This window comes from Lotus japonicus, chromosome 3 (genome assembly GCF_012489685.1).
Source record: "Lotus japonicus ecotype B-129 chromosome 3, LjGifu_v1.2".
In the NCBI taxonomy this organism is placed as follows: Eukaryota; Viridiplantae; Streptophyta; class Magnoliopsida; order Fabales; family Fabaceae; genus Lotus; species Lotus japonicus.
In genome coordinates, this window is record NC_080043.1 from 81201644 (window position 1) to 81218951 (window position 17308).

The window sequence follows — 17308 nt, forward strand, 5'->3', positions numbered from 1 at the left end:
CAATGTTCCAATTCCTAACTTCTAGTTTCTTTATCAACTCCTATAAACTTATCATGTTTTTTAGAAACCAAACATGGAGAACCTATCCTAAGCTAGAATCTAACTAATTCAAATTGGGACTTTGGTGCATCCAGAAGACCTTATTTTTAAGTTTATCTTATACCATATGTAAGCAGGCGTTTTTTTTTTTACATCGGAAAGATAAATTGCACCGACCAGGATTGATCACTAGACCTCCCACACCCAACCCATATGTCGCCCCTAGCTCTTACCACTTGAGCTATCATTCGGGACATATAAGTTGGCGTTTGGTTATACTTATGACAATAGACCTACCTGTAAGTTATTTTGAGTTTATTTTAATAAACTTATTTTTTTCCCGTAAATTAGTAACCAAATATGGAGAAGCTATCCTAAGCTAGAAGGAAGCTAATTCAAATCGGTACTTTGGACCTTTGGTGCATTTAGAAGAGCTTATTTAAGTTTATCTTACACCATACATCAGCAGATGTTTGGTTAACTTGTGAAAGTAAACCTACCTATAAGCTCTTTTGAGTTTATTTTAGTAAGGTTCTTAGATTAGCTTATGAACAAGAACTTATACCTAACTATGAACTCCGTTTATGCTATAAGCTTCTCAAATAAGATAATAAGTGCTGATTGATATGAACATTTAATTAAGCCGTTTACCCAAGTACAATTTTTATGTAATTTTGCACTTTTAGTCCTTGTGTGATTTAGCAGAAAGAGCCGCCAAAGCAGTCTTTAATCTTTTTTGATGCCCAATACTGCTGTAAATTAATTGATTTTGCATTTCAGGAGGCGCAAAATAATAGAAACACTGCTGTTTTCCAAGCAAATCCGCTCATGAACGGGCTTTCACCTTCTGATTATGTTCTAAGTGCATTTTCAGATGTTCACTCCAATGATTTAGAGCAAACATTATTGGTATGTTTACGACTTGACATTTTTATTCCATGTTCCAATGTAGATTAGCACTTTAGACTACTGTCTTTGGGTCCAGTTCATTTTTAGTTGTTCCATAAGTTAATCTCATTTCTTAATAATTGCACTGGATGAGTACTAACCAAATGTAGATTAGTACTTTAGACTACTGTCTTTGGGTCCAGTTCATTTTTAGTTGTTCCATAAGTTAATCTCATTTCTTAATAATTGCACCGGATGAGTACTAACCAAATGAATGGGCCTCACTTCTTAATGGACTGCTAGGTTTTCAGGATTCAATACTTAGTAGTTTTAGTTACTTTTATCTTTATGTACGCACCTTAAGATAAAAGTCAATTAAAATTTGACCTTTCTTTGTGGTCATTAGACTTAATTGAATTTCCGCATCAACTATATTTTTTATTTATATATTTTCTGAAGCACAATAATAATAATTTTCACTTATCTTCAAGTAGTTCAAAAATCATATTTTAGCTTCACATAATCAAAATTTTATGAATAAGACTCTTCAAGTAGTAACTGGTTATGCACTTCAGTTCATGTTGTCATGATTTACAAGGTGTTTGAGTTTATCTTTCTTCCTGTACTCTTGCAAAAATGTAAAATCCAAGAATATAAACATGTTTGCTATACTTGTTCCATACAGAAGTGGAACACCCACCAGAAAACGGCAGTTACACTTGTAACTTTTTTAATAGATTGTTTACATCAAGTCTAATATGTACTGTGTCCTTATGCAGGTTTTACCATTTGCAGATGCTTTGAAACTTCTCTCATACTTGAAAGAATGGACTTCATATTCTGATAAGGTTACTCTGTCAGTCTTTTAGAAACTTCACTTTCTTCGAATATTGTTGTGTATTTTTCTATTTTCTGCTGCTTGTGTGCAGAAATATTTTCCTCCTTGTCTTTGTGATCCTTCTTTCCTTTCAAGTTACAATAACATTTATTCTTTCGTAAAAAAAGTATGTATTTTCTTTTTCTACTAAAGTTGGTGTATTTATTAAATCTCTGGTAGGCTTCCTTTCCTTATAATCATTCCTCATATTCACCTGTATTTGCATGTTTTTCCTATCCTAAGTGAAATGTAATTATTACGGATCAGATACAAGATCTTTTCACATCAAACATAACAATAATAATAGTAGATTACTGTATTGGTAATAATAATAATAACAGATGTATTCAAATTTATTACTTATAGCCTTGAAGAATTTTTGCATAAGTTTCAGAATTTGGGTTAGGCCTAACTCTACCTAAAAAACTAGCTTAGGGGTGAGGATTGCTCTACCCTATATTACGCCTAAACACTTATTTAACCATATCTCTAATGAATGTGAGACATCTCAAATTTTTATTTTTTTGATGTTTTCCTCGTAATTGCAGGTTGAACTTGTTTGGAGGATAGGCATACTGCTGTTGCAGATACATTATAGTCAGCTGCGTGCCTCGCCGGCTGGTAGACCTATCTTGACTGATTTCAGTGACATTTTTGTTAAACGGGGCAAGGTAAATATGCTAGGCTTTTTTGTGTGTGGTTCCAAACAAGATTGAAACTTTTGCATATTTGTTATTGGCATTTAAAACTTTGAATAGTGGAAAGCTGGTTTTATATTTAAAAGAAGTGTTTAATATTATTATTTTAAATTCCAAGGCGCCTTGGATTAGTTCATAAATCAATATAATATGTCTGTGGGTGTTGCCGTGTTGGGTTACCATAGAGAAATTGTATCATATTATTGGAACATGTAAATTAGTGCTTGGTTGCTCCGATTTTTTTTTGGATATTTATGTATATTTTTGTGATACCTTCGGTTGGGCAAGTATTATTTGACTGTTGGACATTTGTGATACCATAAGTCCATAAGTGTGGTTTGTCATGTAGGAGATGGATGGGATATGTGCCTCATATTCCTAAAGACTTCTAAAAGTTGCTTTTAGTTTAGAATAAAACGAAATAGAATGTAGGATAATATTGGAATTGATAATTTTTTTTCAGAAGATCACGAGGCACAAATTGGATATGTTTATTTTATTTCAGAATCAATTCTGGTATGTTGAAGCTTTTCTTCATAATTGATTCTGCCTTCACAATTGTAGAGGGATTTCCAAGCATGCATTTTAGTGACAAAAAGTACTCTTTGATTATTTTTAATTAACTTATTCTCGTTAAGAACATAGACGGTTGGTGCCTTCTGTAGGATAGACTCCATCCGGCAATTAGTCCTACTAAATAGGATTTTTATGCTACATATTTCTGTGATTCCCCTATTTTCAGTACCTATCAACTTCAGTGTGTCATTGACATGTTGGTGTATGAACCTTGTTTCAGGGATGCAAAGATATATTTGGTTTTAACCTTGCAGCGATGGATCATTTCAAGGTCTGTATAAAAGAATCTGCAAATCTCTTATGTTCTAAGAAATCCAAACGCACAGAAGAAAGGTCTGATACCGGAGAAGTGAGGCGGAAGAAGAAGAACACAACATAGAGGAGTATACTACCATTTATGTGGTTGGCAGAGAAGGTCTCTATTTAAACACGTCGTACTGTATGTGTTGGCCCAAAATTTTGGCCCAAGAAAGAAAAACACATTCGGCCCAAAATGCACAAGTTAAAGGAGCAGTCGAATTCGACAATAGGAGCTATTGCTGCAAACAGGGGCACATTTAACACGTGCAGCATTGACTAAGTCGGATTCTCACCACGTTGGTTGAATACGTGGCCAAGAAGCGGTTGAAGCAGTTGAGGCACACGATCTCCACCACCGCACAAGGAACTTCCAGAAACAACCCCAGATTGTGGGAAGAGGGGATTAGACCCACTAACCCATTCAAGAAGAAGAAGAAAACCGCCAAGGATATGCTCTATAAATGGGAGAATTCAAGTCAGAAAAGGGGTTCCGAAACTCAACTCTGAAAAATTCACTAAAAGCTCTAATGTCCGCATCAATGAGACTCGAGGAGCAAGACGTGATGATGGAGGAGTATGTTGCAGAACCAAATGTTTATCTTTACTGCGTTTAAGCTTGTCGTGTTGTTCGTTAATTTCCTGGGATTCACTAGTCCTGTTGTTTAATTTCCTGTCGAAATTTACATTCCTTGCAGTTTCCTTTTCACTTTGTTACACTTCGACCTTCATGTAATTGATCCTTATTCAATGAAATTCAGTTTCTTTTGAATCGATCATTTGTTGTCGAAAAACATCAACTCACACACAACACTTTGGCAAGACGTTTTCCCAAAAAGACCCTGAATCTAAACTTCCTTTAGTCGAACTAAGAGGATAATTGTTTACCGAAAATCACCGTAAACAAATTGGCACGCCCAGTGGGATCGTTTTTGTGAAAACTAAGTTTTACAGAAGCGTTTTGTGTGTTTGGTTTATTATATGATATTTGGTATTTGTTACTTGCCTTGATTGTGATTCACGTTTTATATGCACTTGAGAAGTGGTAAGATTGTAAGTATGGCAAGCAATCGAGGAAGAACCTCCCCTCAAGGGTCTAACGTGGGCAATCAGAGCAGCCCCGGGGGAAGTAGCGGTAACAATAATGAAGAGGTATCTACCGGGATGGGGCCTGACACCACTATGCCAACCCAGAACGTGGCAATTTCTGCCGTTGCGGAAATGTCTGTATCTACATCAGTGCAGGCACAAATTGTTCCAAGGGTTACAAGGGGAGACATGCCTTAGGGTATGCCTACATCTATAATGCAGGGCATACAGGGTACGTATTCGACGTTCCCCGAGAACGTTCCCCCATTTAGCAAGGGGGCAAATGGGACAATGCTGAACTTAGGAAGTCGAGTTAGTCCTTTTGGCCTTATTCCTGGGTCCAGTTCACAAATTTATTTGTCTACAGGTATGAACACTGGTTCACTTCAAACCATTAGGCAGCAAGTAGATGACAGTAACCATCAAATGGTTAACATGCAATCTCGCCAGATAGGTGAAATAATTAACCCCGTGCTCCAAAATAATAATGCCAATAATCAGCATCTGGCACGTCAAATGGATCGTTTGGCTACAGCCTTGGGGGCACCAGTCGAAATCCAACCGGCACCAGGGGTTAATCACATCCCATTGCCTAACCATGTCCCTGCTCATGCGCACTATCAAGCACCACAACACCAAGACATGGGGGCAAACCCTTTGTTTAGGGGAAACGAGGCAGTGCAACCACCATTGCAAAATGTGTATATGGTGAACAGGGATGAGCATGCTGATGGTGTGATGGAAAGAATGCGACAACAGAACGCTGGGGGCAACAAAACGTTGTTGCGGTAGTGGAACAATTGTTGAACCAACATGGTTTCAACGTAAGTTTTGCTAATAGACCCCATTTTGTATCAGCCTTTACAGAAGAAGTTCTCGAATCTGAACTTCCTCGAGGCTGGAAAGTCCTCAAGTTCACCAAGTTCTCTGGGGACTCAGGAGAGTCTACTGTAGAGCATATAGCCAGGTATCAGATTGAAGCAGGGGACTTAGCCATCAATGAAAATTTGAAAATGAAATACTTCCCAAGTTCTTTAACTAAGAATGCGTTTACCTGGTTTATCACCCTCGCCCCGAGGTCAGTCCATACATGGGCCCAATTGGAAAGAATTTTCCATGAACAATTCTTCAGGGGAGAGTGCAAAGTGAGTTTGAAGGATTTGACTAATGTCAAAAGGAAGACAGCAGAGTCTATTGATGATTATCTAAACAGGTTTAGGATACTTAAATCTCGATGTTTCACTCATGTCCCTGAACATGAGCTAGTTGTCTTAGCCGCTGGTGGTCTAGAGTATTCTATTAGAAAGAAGATCGATACTCAATATATTCGAGATATGTCCTTACTCGCAGACAGAGTGAGACATATCGAATTACTAAAGGCTAAAAAGTCTGAAGAAAGGGCCAAGACTACTAAGTGGCCAAAGAAGGAAAAAGTAGCGTACATAGACGCTGATCCAGTGTGTCAAAGCCCATGTGTTTATCGAGAAGTCCCTGCGGACGTCGATTTAAATGATGTCAACCTGGCTGAGCTTCAGCCAGGCGAAACCACATGAAAACACACTTGGGGAAGAAAACCCCAAGAACACCATTCCTGTTGTGAAAACTTATACTTTTGATGTGACCAAATGTGATGCAATTTATGATATACTTGTGTCTGATGGTTTGCTTATGGTCCCTAAAGACCAAAAGCTTCCTTCTCCTGAACAAAGGAAAGGGAAGAAATATTGCAAATATCACAACTTTTTTTGTCATTGGACCTCACAATGTGTTCGTTTCAGGGATCTTGTGCAGGGGGCATTGGATTCAGGAAGACTCAAGTATGATGAAAAAGCCAAAAGCCAAATGAAGATTGACTCCAATTCGTTGCAGGTAGCTGAGGCCAACTATGTGGAACCTTTCTACATTGACATGGTCGACATTTCTGAAAAGCTAGATCTGGGCCTGATACTCGGGGAGGCAAAGGAGGAAAACATTGCTGTCGAGGAACCAAAGGTCGAGAAAGAGGTGAGCTTGGATGAAGTCTACCCCAAGGCTGGAGAAACTTTGGTCGAATTTCTATGCCGAAGCAAAGACGGTGAGAAAGAAGTCATGTTGTGCCCTCGATGCAGCGCAGTCTTCGACAAGTCTGCAGCCAAAGCCTACCAGGATTCTGAAATGAAAAAACATTATCAGAAGAAAGCGCCAGTATCTAGGAGACTGAAGTATCCCCACGAGGAGTGGGTTGAGAGAGATCAGGAACTCAATGGCCATAAAGGCCAGAAGTTAAGAGGCAAGGACAAGACTTATGTCCCTGATGCCAGATTACCAAAAAACCAATGGTTTAGGTCAGCACCTCTGAGGCCAAAACATCATCAAAAGTGGCAGAAAATCGACTTGGGCCAGGGGTCTTCTTACATCAACAATTCCCGCGTGTCGCGAAGCTACTCCTATGGCTCCGGGAACTATTATGCTCCTGAGCAAATGACCAGAACTCAGTTCAGACGTTTCTTGAGAAAGAGGAAAGCTGAAAGGGAAAGAGGTGACAAGTTTCGTTCACTATGGGACATAAAGCCAGAAGACAATCCTAGCAATGAACCTGGCGTAGCGTCGATTATTAACCAGCTGGACCACGCCATCAAACAGGGAACAACTGTGCCACCAAACCCGGCCAAGGAAAAGGGAAAATATGCTGTTGAAGATGAGGATGAAGACATGCTCGAAGATTTCGACGATAGTGATGGAGAAGACCTCAATATCATTTGCATAGTGTCCATCCTACCTGCAGAATTCGATAGAATCTCAGAGGTTACTGAAAGCGAGGAAAACTACTATGTTGAGGAAGAACCAGATGATAACCCCTTGTGTTATTATGTGATGCAGAGAGGATCTGTCGAGGATGAGAGAGCTATTTTCCAGAGGCCAACCGAGCAGATGAAGAGCCATTTGAAACCACTATTGTTTGGGCTAAAGTCGAGGAGAAAGGAGTTAATAAAGTCCTTGTCGACGGAGGAACTGCAATCAACCTGATGCCTGAGTTTATGCTCAAAAAGCTGGGTAAAACTGAAGCAGACCTAATCCCACATGATATGGTACTTTCTGATTATGAAGGAAAGACAGGTTCTTCCCTGGGGGCAATCATGCTGAATATAACCCTAGGAACGGTGGCCCGCTCCACATTGTTCATTGTGGTCCCTTCAAAGGCCAATTACAATTTGCTGTTGGGAAGAGAGTAGATTCACGACGTGGGGGTAGTGCCCTCGACTTTGCACCAACGTATATCCATTTGGAAATCTGATGGGGTCGTCGAAAATGTACAAGCAGATCAAAGCTACTATTTAGCAGAGACAGCCACAATTGCTCCTTTGGACACAGTGGTCAATCAATATTTCAATCCATACTCAGAGTAATCAGTGATATTGGATCCCATCCGGGGGCTAAACCTCAATGAAGCATGCAAACCTGATGCCATGAGTGGATGGCACAATGATGAAGAAAAAGATGTCACTACTGAGTGGCAAAACGATGGTAAAAATGATTAATTCGAGCATAGCTCGAATTTCGGCTTACGCAGCCGAAAATAAAGTAAGAATAGCTTTAGAGGCCGTGAGAATGGCCAAAGAAATGGCTATTGACGAAGCTAATGTCTCAATCCTGCTAGTCGAGATGACACTTCAGGACGAGGCAACAACAAATAAGGATAACACGTGCCAGAAAGAAGACGAGCAGAGCGTCGAAGAGTTCGAAGATCTCCGCAATTTAAGGCTAGATTGCATCTATGATGATAGCCCATTGGGTTTCGAGAAACCAGTAATCGATGTTTCCAAGAAGATGGAAGCACAGGATCCTTTGGAAGAAGTGGACTTGGGTGATGGCTCAGAGAAGAAACCAACATACATCAGCGTTCTCATTGACCCTGAGTTAAAGGATAGGATGGTGAAATTACTGAAGGAATTCAAAGACTGTTTTGCTTGGGATTACGATGAGATGTCAGGTCTTAGTCGAGAACTGGTGGAATTACAATTACCCATCAAGGAAGGCAAGAAACCAGTCAAGCAATTACCCAGGAGGTTCCATCCCGATGTGTTGGTAAAAATCAAGGAAGAAATCGAAAGGCTCCTTAGGTGCAAATTTATCAGAACAACTCGATATGTGGATTGGTTGGTCAACGTGGTACTAGTGACCAAGAAGAATGGAAAGATAAGAGTTTGCATTGACTTTCGAGATCTCAATGCTGCCACTCCAAAAGACGAGTATCACATGCCCATTGCCGAAATGATGGTGGATTCAGCTGCTGGTCACGAATACCTAAGTTTGTTGGATGGTTATTTAGGCTACAACCAAATCTTCATAGCGGAGGAGGATGTGTCGAAGACAGCTTTTCGATGTCCTGGTGCCTTGGGGACATATGAGTGGGTGGTCATGCCATTTGGGTTGAAAAACGCTGGCGCGACCTACCAAAGGGTAATGAATATCATTTTTCATGATTTTGTTGAAAATTTTATGCAGGTGTACATCGATGATATTGTGGTAAAATCCCCATCAAGGGATGACCATTTATTACATCTAAGGAAATCCTTTGAGAGGATGAGAAAATATGGCTTGAAAATGAACCCCCTTAAATGTGTCTTTGATGTTATTGCAGGTGATTTTTTGGGTTTGTGGTGCATAAAAAGGGTATTGAGATCAACAAAAATAAAGCTAAAGCCATTCTCGATACAAGTCCTCCAACCAGCAAGAAGCAAATACAATCGTTACTGGGGAAGATTAACTTCCTGAGGAGATTCATTACCAACCTTAGTGAGAAGACCAAGTCATTTTCCTCGCTTCTTCGACTAAAGAAGGAAGATGTGTTCCGCTGGGAAGCAGAGCACCAAAAGGCATCCGATGAACTCAAAGAGTACCTGTCCAATCCACCTATAATGGTACCACCCATCAGGGGGAGGCCAATGAAGCTGTATATCTCTGCCACAGATGAAACCATTGGAAGCATGTTGGCTCAAGAAGATGAAGATGACAACGAAAAGGGCCATATTTTACTTGAGCAGGGTGTTAAATGGCGCAGAAACTCGATACACCATGATCGAGAAATTGTGTTTATTTTTGTACTTCTCTTGTGTAAAGCTGAAATATTATATAAAGCCAATCGATGTAATGGTTTTTTCTCATTATGATATAATAAAGCACATGTTATCCAAACCTATCTTGCATAGTCGAATTGGTAAATGGGCTTTGGCGCTAACCGAATATTCACTAACTTATGCCCCATTAAAAGCAATTAAGGGGCAAGCAGTTGCTGATTTCTTAGCGGATCATACTCTGCCTAAAGAAATCATAGCTTACGTAGGCATCCAGCCTTGGAAGTTATTTTTCGACGGTTCTAGCCACAAAGATGGAACTGGAATTGGAGTGTTCATAGTGTCCCCGCAGGGCATCCCTACTAAATTCAAATTCAGAATCGAGAATAATTGCTCAAATAATGACGTTGAGTATGAGGCGTTAATATCAGGCCTCGAGATCTTGCTAGCTCTCGGGGCAAAGAACGTTGTCATAAAAGGAGATTCTGAGTTGGTAGTAAAGCAGCTCACCAAAGAATACTAGTGTGTTAGCGAAAATTTAGCCAGATACTATGTAAAAGCAAATAATTTATTGGCTGAATTCAACGAGGTTGGAATAGGTCACGTTCCTAGAATGGAGAACCAAGAAGCCAATGAATTGGCACAGATAGCTTCCGGGTACAGGATAGATAAATTAAAATTGGAAGAGTTAATTAAGATCAAAGAAAAGCTGAGCCCCTCGGACCTCGACATTATGGTTATTGATAACTTAACTCCCAATGATTGGAGAAAGCCAATTGTCGAGTACTTGCAGAACCCAGTGGGGTCGACTGATAGAAAAGTCAAGTACAGGGCTCTAAGTTATACTATCCTAGGCAACGAGTTGTTCAAAAAGAACGTCGACGGTACTTTGCTGAAATGTTTAAGCGAGGGCGACGCATTCATAGCTGTATCAGCTGCTCACGATGGCCTGTGTGGTGCTCACCAAGCAGGGGCAAAAATGAAATGGATTCTGTTTAGGCAAGGTTTGTATTGGCCAACCATCATGAAAGATTGCATCGAATATGCGAAAAGCTGTCAAGATTGTCAAAAATATTCAGGAATTCAACACGTGCCAGCTAGCGAATTGCATTCTATTATCAAGCCATGGCCTTTTAGTGGATGGGCAATAGACTTAACTGGCGAAATTCACCCGACCTCATCAAGGCAGCACAAGTATATCATAGTGGCAGTCGATTATTTCACTAAATGGGTCGAAGCCATTCCATTACAGAATGTGACACAAGAGACGGTAATCGAGTTTATACAAAACCATATCGTGTATCGATTTGGATTACCAGAGTCAATCACGACGGACCAAGGCACAGTGTTCGTGGGGCGCAAAGTGGCGGCCTTTGCAGAATCCTGGGGCATCAAACTCTTAACCTCAACCCCTTACTACGCTCAGGCAAATGGCCAAATAAAATCCTAATAAGCTTAATCAAAAAACATGTGGGTCAAAACCAAAAAGCTGACATGAGTCTTTGAGCCAAATCCTGTGGGCTTACAGGAATTCACCAAGGGCAACAGGAACAACGCCTTTTCGATTGGCCTATGGCCAAGAAGCTGTGCTGCCCGCGGAAGTATATTTGCAATCGTGTAGAATTCAAAGACAAGAGGAAATTCCAAGTGAAGTTTATTGGAATATAATGTTAGATGAACTGGTTAACCTCGACGAAGACAGAATCTCGGCACTAGACGTTCTAACAAGGCAAAGGGATCGCATAGCTAAAGCATACAATAAAAGGGTTAAAGATCGATCTTTTGTCGCAGGAGACTACGTGTGGAAAGTTATCCTCCCAATGGATAAGAAGGATAAAACTTATGGGAAATGGACACCCAATTGGGAAGGGCCATTCAAAGTCGAGAAAATGTTACCTAATAATGCCTACGTGATTAAGGAATTAAGCAGTCAGCGTCAGTGTGTTACGATAAATGGCAAGTATTTAAAAACATACAAGCCAATGTTGCACGAAATTAAAATCGACTAAAACATAAGCATTTAAATTGCCAAATCACATTCATTGATCGGAAAAATATTACAGGTATGGCAAAATACAAATAAACTAGAAACCTAAAAAGGAAAAATGGTTCTGTATCCGTCGTATCTAGCTTGCATGGGTGCTAATCGATCCACCAGCGCCACCATCTGGCCCTCAAGTCGAGCCTTCTTTTGACGAGCAACCAGGTCTTCAAGGGAGGCTGCAGATATCTCGACGGCTAATCGAACAAGACCTTCCGGGTCTTGCTGATCCAAAGAGGCCTGGAGAAAATCGAATTTCTCCCTCCACTCATCTATTTGGTGTTCCTGAAAGAACACCATTACTGAAAGCTCCCGGAACTCTTCGAACAAAGGCTTGGCTTCCAAGAGAAGCCCCTGGAATTCCTAAAGAGGAATTCTAACGCGCGCGATGATTGGCCTGTGAAGCAGTTGATCAATGAGCCCTAAAAGCTCATCAAGGCCAGCAGAGGAGTCATACAGGTTCTGGAAAAAGGTCATCCTGGAAAGCCAGGTCCCTGATACGACGAAGAATGAGTCTGCTATCCATAGTCAAGGATGAAAGGTTCTTAGATTGTAGGAAGAAGATAAGAATGGAAAGAAGAGAAGTTACTGGTGAAAGACGAGTAAAAAACGGCTCCCTTTATAATGGGGATGTAACAAACAGCCGCAATTAATGCAAAGCATGCAGTTGCCAAAGCGTCAACCAAACACAGCAAGCCACGTCAGCCACTTCCGCGAGTGGAGGAAGTTCTCAAGTCGTTGAACAAGAACGTGATAAAAGAGCGTTATAAATTACTGCAGTTTCCAAGGAGATTTAGAAGATGAAAAGTTAGAGTAAATGCCAAGCTAAATGGCGTAAAACTCAGCAATACAACACAGGAAATAATTTAACAAAGACTAAAACATCGACAATAAAATGCAAATCGAAAAGTAAAGCATGTCGAGTATCGCCAATACAAAATTCATTCATTAATTAGAAGTCGAACAGAGTTACAGGAATGATTATTACAAGATTGGCAACAAAGACCACAGTAGATCCATGGCCACTACAACAAACAACAATTATGAAACCTAAACCCTTGACTTGAAAGCTTCAAGTTGAACCCCGGCAACAGCAATCCTAGAATCCAAGCTTTGCTTCACACGCTGCTCCGCTGCAACCTCCTTAGAGAGTTGAGATGTCGATAACATCACATTTGTGCACTCGGCAGCTAGAGTATTCAGCTGGGAATTCACAGCTGGGCCTTCATCAATCAACATTGCCTTCTGCTTCTCGAGCCTGGCTACCTCCCTTTGAAGCTCATCTAGTCGAGCATCAACACTTGACAACTCCGCTGCTATAAGAGTTTTCCTAGCAGTCAGCTTGAGAATTTCGTCTTTCGCGGGCAATAGTCCATTGGTGTTGGAAGCCACTTGTGCTTTTTTGGTCTCAATAAGTTTTTCCACCGCAAGGGCATTGTCAAGTGTGGCCACGATATCGACCCGGGAGAGTCTGAAGCTCGATAAGGGCATCTGCCCGAATTGGGTCAAGTCGCTGGCTCAATAAGAAGGCAAGCAGCTCTTTCACTTCCTGGCCTAATTGAGGGTTGGCCCGGATCTCGTCGATGAAGCCTGCATCGAAAATCAGTCTTTTCAACTTACCAAAAGCCTCCTCAATCTGGCTATCATAAGCTATTCCATCTGACTGAGCAGTCTCAGTAGTTTCAGCTTGGCATGGCGGAGACTCGATATCCAAAGTGCCATCAAAGAAGCTCTGAAAGATGGAAAGAGGATCTTCAACCAAAAGGGCACTAAGCCTCTCACCGGAAGTGTGGGAAGAGGCAGCCGTCTTAGAAGAAGCTGAACCTCCCTTAGCGTGAGGAGAAGGTTGAAGCTATTGGGGAGAAGGCTGAAGCTGTTGAGGAGAAGTTTGAAGCTGTCGATGAGAAGGTTCAGAATGAGTTGAGACAGGAACACTAGCCTTTGGTGGGAGCATAACATCAATCACTTGGTCAGGCTGAATGATTGGAGGCATTTGATCCTCACCACCCTGCTTCTCGACATGTGGCGCACTCTCTGCACGAGCAGGGGAAGGCATGTTCTGAATATCCTGCGGAGGAAAATTAGAACGGTTATCTCGACATTCTTTGGTATAATAGGGCTCACAACCAGGATGTTGCCAAGCGATTGGCTTCGAATTAAAATAAAATGTCAACTTGTCCCACACAGGGTCTGACTCATTAGAGTCAAAACTCGAGCTTGAGGATTCTAAACTGCTCAAAGAGCTAGATGTGACAACTGGTGGGGGTTTAGAAGAAAACCATGTGGCTCGAGGCACAACCATTTTAGACATGTCAACCCTCTGAAGAATAAAAGTGAAAATGATTGAGAAAGAGGAAAAGAAAGCGAATTGTGACGAGATGTGAATCATAATGATTTACCTTAGGGCCAGACTCTTTGAGAGGACTGGAACTGGTTGAACTCTTGGAATGGTGGGAAGAGGAGCTGCCAGACTTACGACTAAACCTCTTCCTGGAGGTCTTCTTGGCCGGAGCCATCTCGACAGGAATCAGTGTAGTGCCTTGAAGAAGAGGGCTGGAAGCTTGTTGATCACCACCTTGCTGCATTTCCTCACGTTGGCTAGCTGACTTAGCCGGGGAAGGATTTCCCACAGTAAGTTCACCAGCACCTTTAGCCCTTTTCTGGCTTGCAGAAGTAGTAGGGGTGGCCCCTCGTTTCCGACTCTGAGACAAAAGGCAAATGATCACAAAGATATATATATATATATATCGAATAAAGATCAAAGCTTCACAGGTTTCATTATTACCTTAGGCATCTTGAGCTTATCAGCCAGAGTAACATCATCATAATCATCCTCAACTTCAATAGTAGCAGAAGTCACCCGAGGAGAAGCTTGAGGGGTCGGCCGCGGAATCAGCTCAGCTACAAAAGAAAGACAAAGGAAAATTAAGTTATAAGTATCGCAAAGATGCCAGGTCGAAATGATTACCTTGACCAATAAGCGTTCTTATCGATATGTGGTTGAAGATTTCGACTGACACATGGAGGGGGAAATTCCATAGGTAACGCTTGGTCCAGGTCACCCGCTTCCGAGGGGGTAGTGCGCTATGGTAAAAGTTTTTGATACTTACATGATCAACCCACTTAGGAAGCACCACTGGAAAGGCCAAAGCATACCTACAAGTAGGCAATGGTGGGAACCTAAAGCTTGATTTTCGAATAATGAAAGAAAGACCATCCTCATCAGACGGAATGCTCAATCGAGTTTTCTTGGCTTTAGCTTCCCACATTCGCCTTAGAACTTGGGCTGCTTTGGCAACAGTTTCCTGAAGACGAGGACCCGGAAAGTATACTACACCGAAGAATTGTTGAAAAGCGTTGATCTCAGATGTATGCATACCTTTGGTCTTCTTTGGGGCCTGCTTCTGCAAAAGAAAAATACTCGTTATGCGCTGGAAGCAATCTTCAATTGGCGTCGAAATATCATGCCAATAAGCAGACCACCACGCCTTAAACGCCTGGGTGACGTAAAAGATGGGGTAAAATTGAAAGGACTAAGGCCAAGCAGCTCCTCCTCGTTGTAGTAGCTAATGGTAGTGTCGAAGGCACTACGTTTGGTGATGGTACCAGGATAGAGGACGAGGGATTTGTCGAACAAAGTATTGGGCAAATCTTGGCTCAGCCCAAATTGTCGAGACACAAGCTGAGGATTGTAACCACACAGAGTGAAATCATTACTGGCAAAGTTGATAGTCAACACCCTGGGAGATAATATAGTCTGTCAAAGCTCGATTTGATGCTGAGAGAGGTTCTCTGAACCAGGAAGGTTGGGATAAGAATTCCTTAGCCACCGAGGGCCATATGAAGGTTTGTGATACAGCGCAAAGCCCGAGCGAAAACGTTTCAGCTCGAAAAACATGGTGAAATACTTCTTAAAGTCAACTTCATAAGTGGAAGCGTCATAAGGGGGAGTAAGGGCTTCAAGCCTGAAAGCATCAACCATTGTGTTAGACACCACAGGAGGAGGGTTCTTGGCTGGAAGAAATGATTCGAAAACCGCATTCATCCAAAGTTGAAGTAGCCAGAAAGGACCAGCTGCATTCAAAGACGCAACTTTAGGATCTCGAATGTCGGCTATCGCTTCATTAATCATTTGGTAAATATTGCCAAGCACAAGCCTGGCCATGGCGATAATTCGACCCTCATGTAACAAATTGGCCAAAGGAAGAAGTTTAGCCGGAATCCTCAAGGATTTGGTGCAGAACACATAAGCAGAAAGCCAATACAGCAGAAAGCCAGAAACGCGACATGCTCAGCGTCGGAGACTTCACCATTCTCGACGTAGTGATCTTTAATAAATTTACTGAAAGCGATGTTATCCGTCGGAATGGCGATGGGATTGGTGGGGGCAGTAGAGGAATGGTAATCATCACCCACCACCCAAAGGCCAATAATGGCAGCAACATCAAGAAGAGTGGGAGAAAGCATTCCAAAGGGGACATGGATTATTGGTAGACCGCTCCCAAAAGAAGAGAGAACTCAAAAGCATAGCAGGATTGTAAGAAATCGGCGACCTCGACAACTGAATAAGGTCGAAAATCCCAATGACTTTCCAATGCCCAGACTTACTGGCCTCCACCCTGTCAAGCCATTTCAAATAGGCTCCCTCACCAGCGGTTGGGTTCTGCGGTGCAGACCTAAAAGTCCTCTTAGGATCTTTCAGGAAGGGCAAGCAGTAAGAGGGTCGAAATGCAAGAACAAGCTCATCCCCACGAACACTGGGGTGAAACTGCTCGTAACCCTCAGGAAGACTGTTAGGTCTGCCCTTCTTCGCCTTCTTCAAAGGACCTAAAATGGCACGTAGATTACCATTTACAGAAATAGGGATAAATACCTGGGATTTCCAGATAGCTCGTTTCTCCACTTCATATGGCGGGTCTGGAAGGGGAGTGCGTTTGACCTCGTTCATCTCGCACGCAGCGGCCAGGGGAATGACGTTGTCAGAACTGGAAGCCATGAAAATATGCAGAAGATGCACCAGGAAAGCAGAAACCAGACAATTGAAGGTGATCACAAGTGAAATCAGGCAAAGCTTGAATGTTTGAAAAAGTGTAAAGCTTGCAAAGGGCCAACAATGGCGTATTTATAGGAAAATGAAGAGTCGGACGTGAAGCTGCATTACAGGATGTTACAGATATGGATATCCACGCGTATCCAAATTCGTTTAATATCCCTTAAATGGATACTTGTTTGGCACGTAGCATGTAACAGATACAGATACATGTATACTACCCGCGGTACATGTATACTACCCGCGGGTGGTGTCAGTGACGGATCTTGAAATTTTATATAGTGAGGGCAATATATACATATAAATTCGTAATAAAAAAATTAACATATCCTATTAGGAGTGAAAACATTTTTTACCAAAGAAGACATAAGTGAAGTCATTTTTTACCAAATGGGTCATCAAAAACCACATATTTTACTACTCAAGTGATGACATTTAGCAATGTGAAACACAAGTGAGGGTATTTAGCAATGTGGAATATAAGTGAGGGCAATTTTTAAAGAAGGAATCATAAAAAACCACATACTTTTACTACTCAAATTTTTTTCTAATGTATTTTTTCATATTTAAGTGAGGGCACTTGCCCACATACTCCACAACTTGGATCTGTCCCTGGGTAGTGTTGCGGGTACCCGCCCCCGTTGCCATCCCTAAAGCTGTCACCATGACCAAACAAACCATTGATTCTAATACAATTTT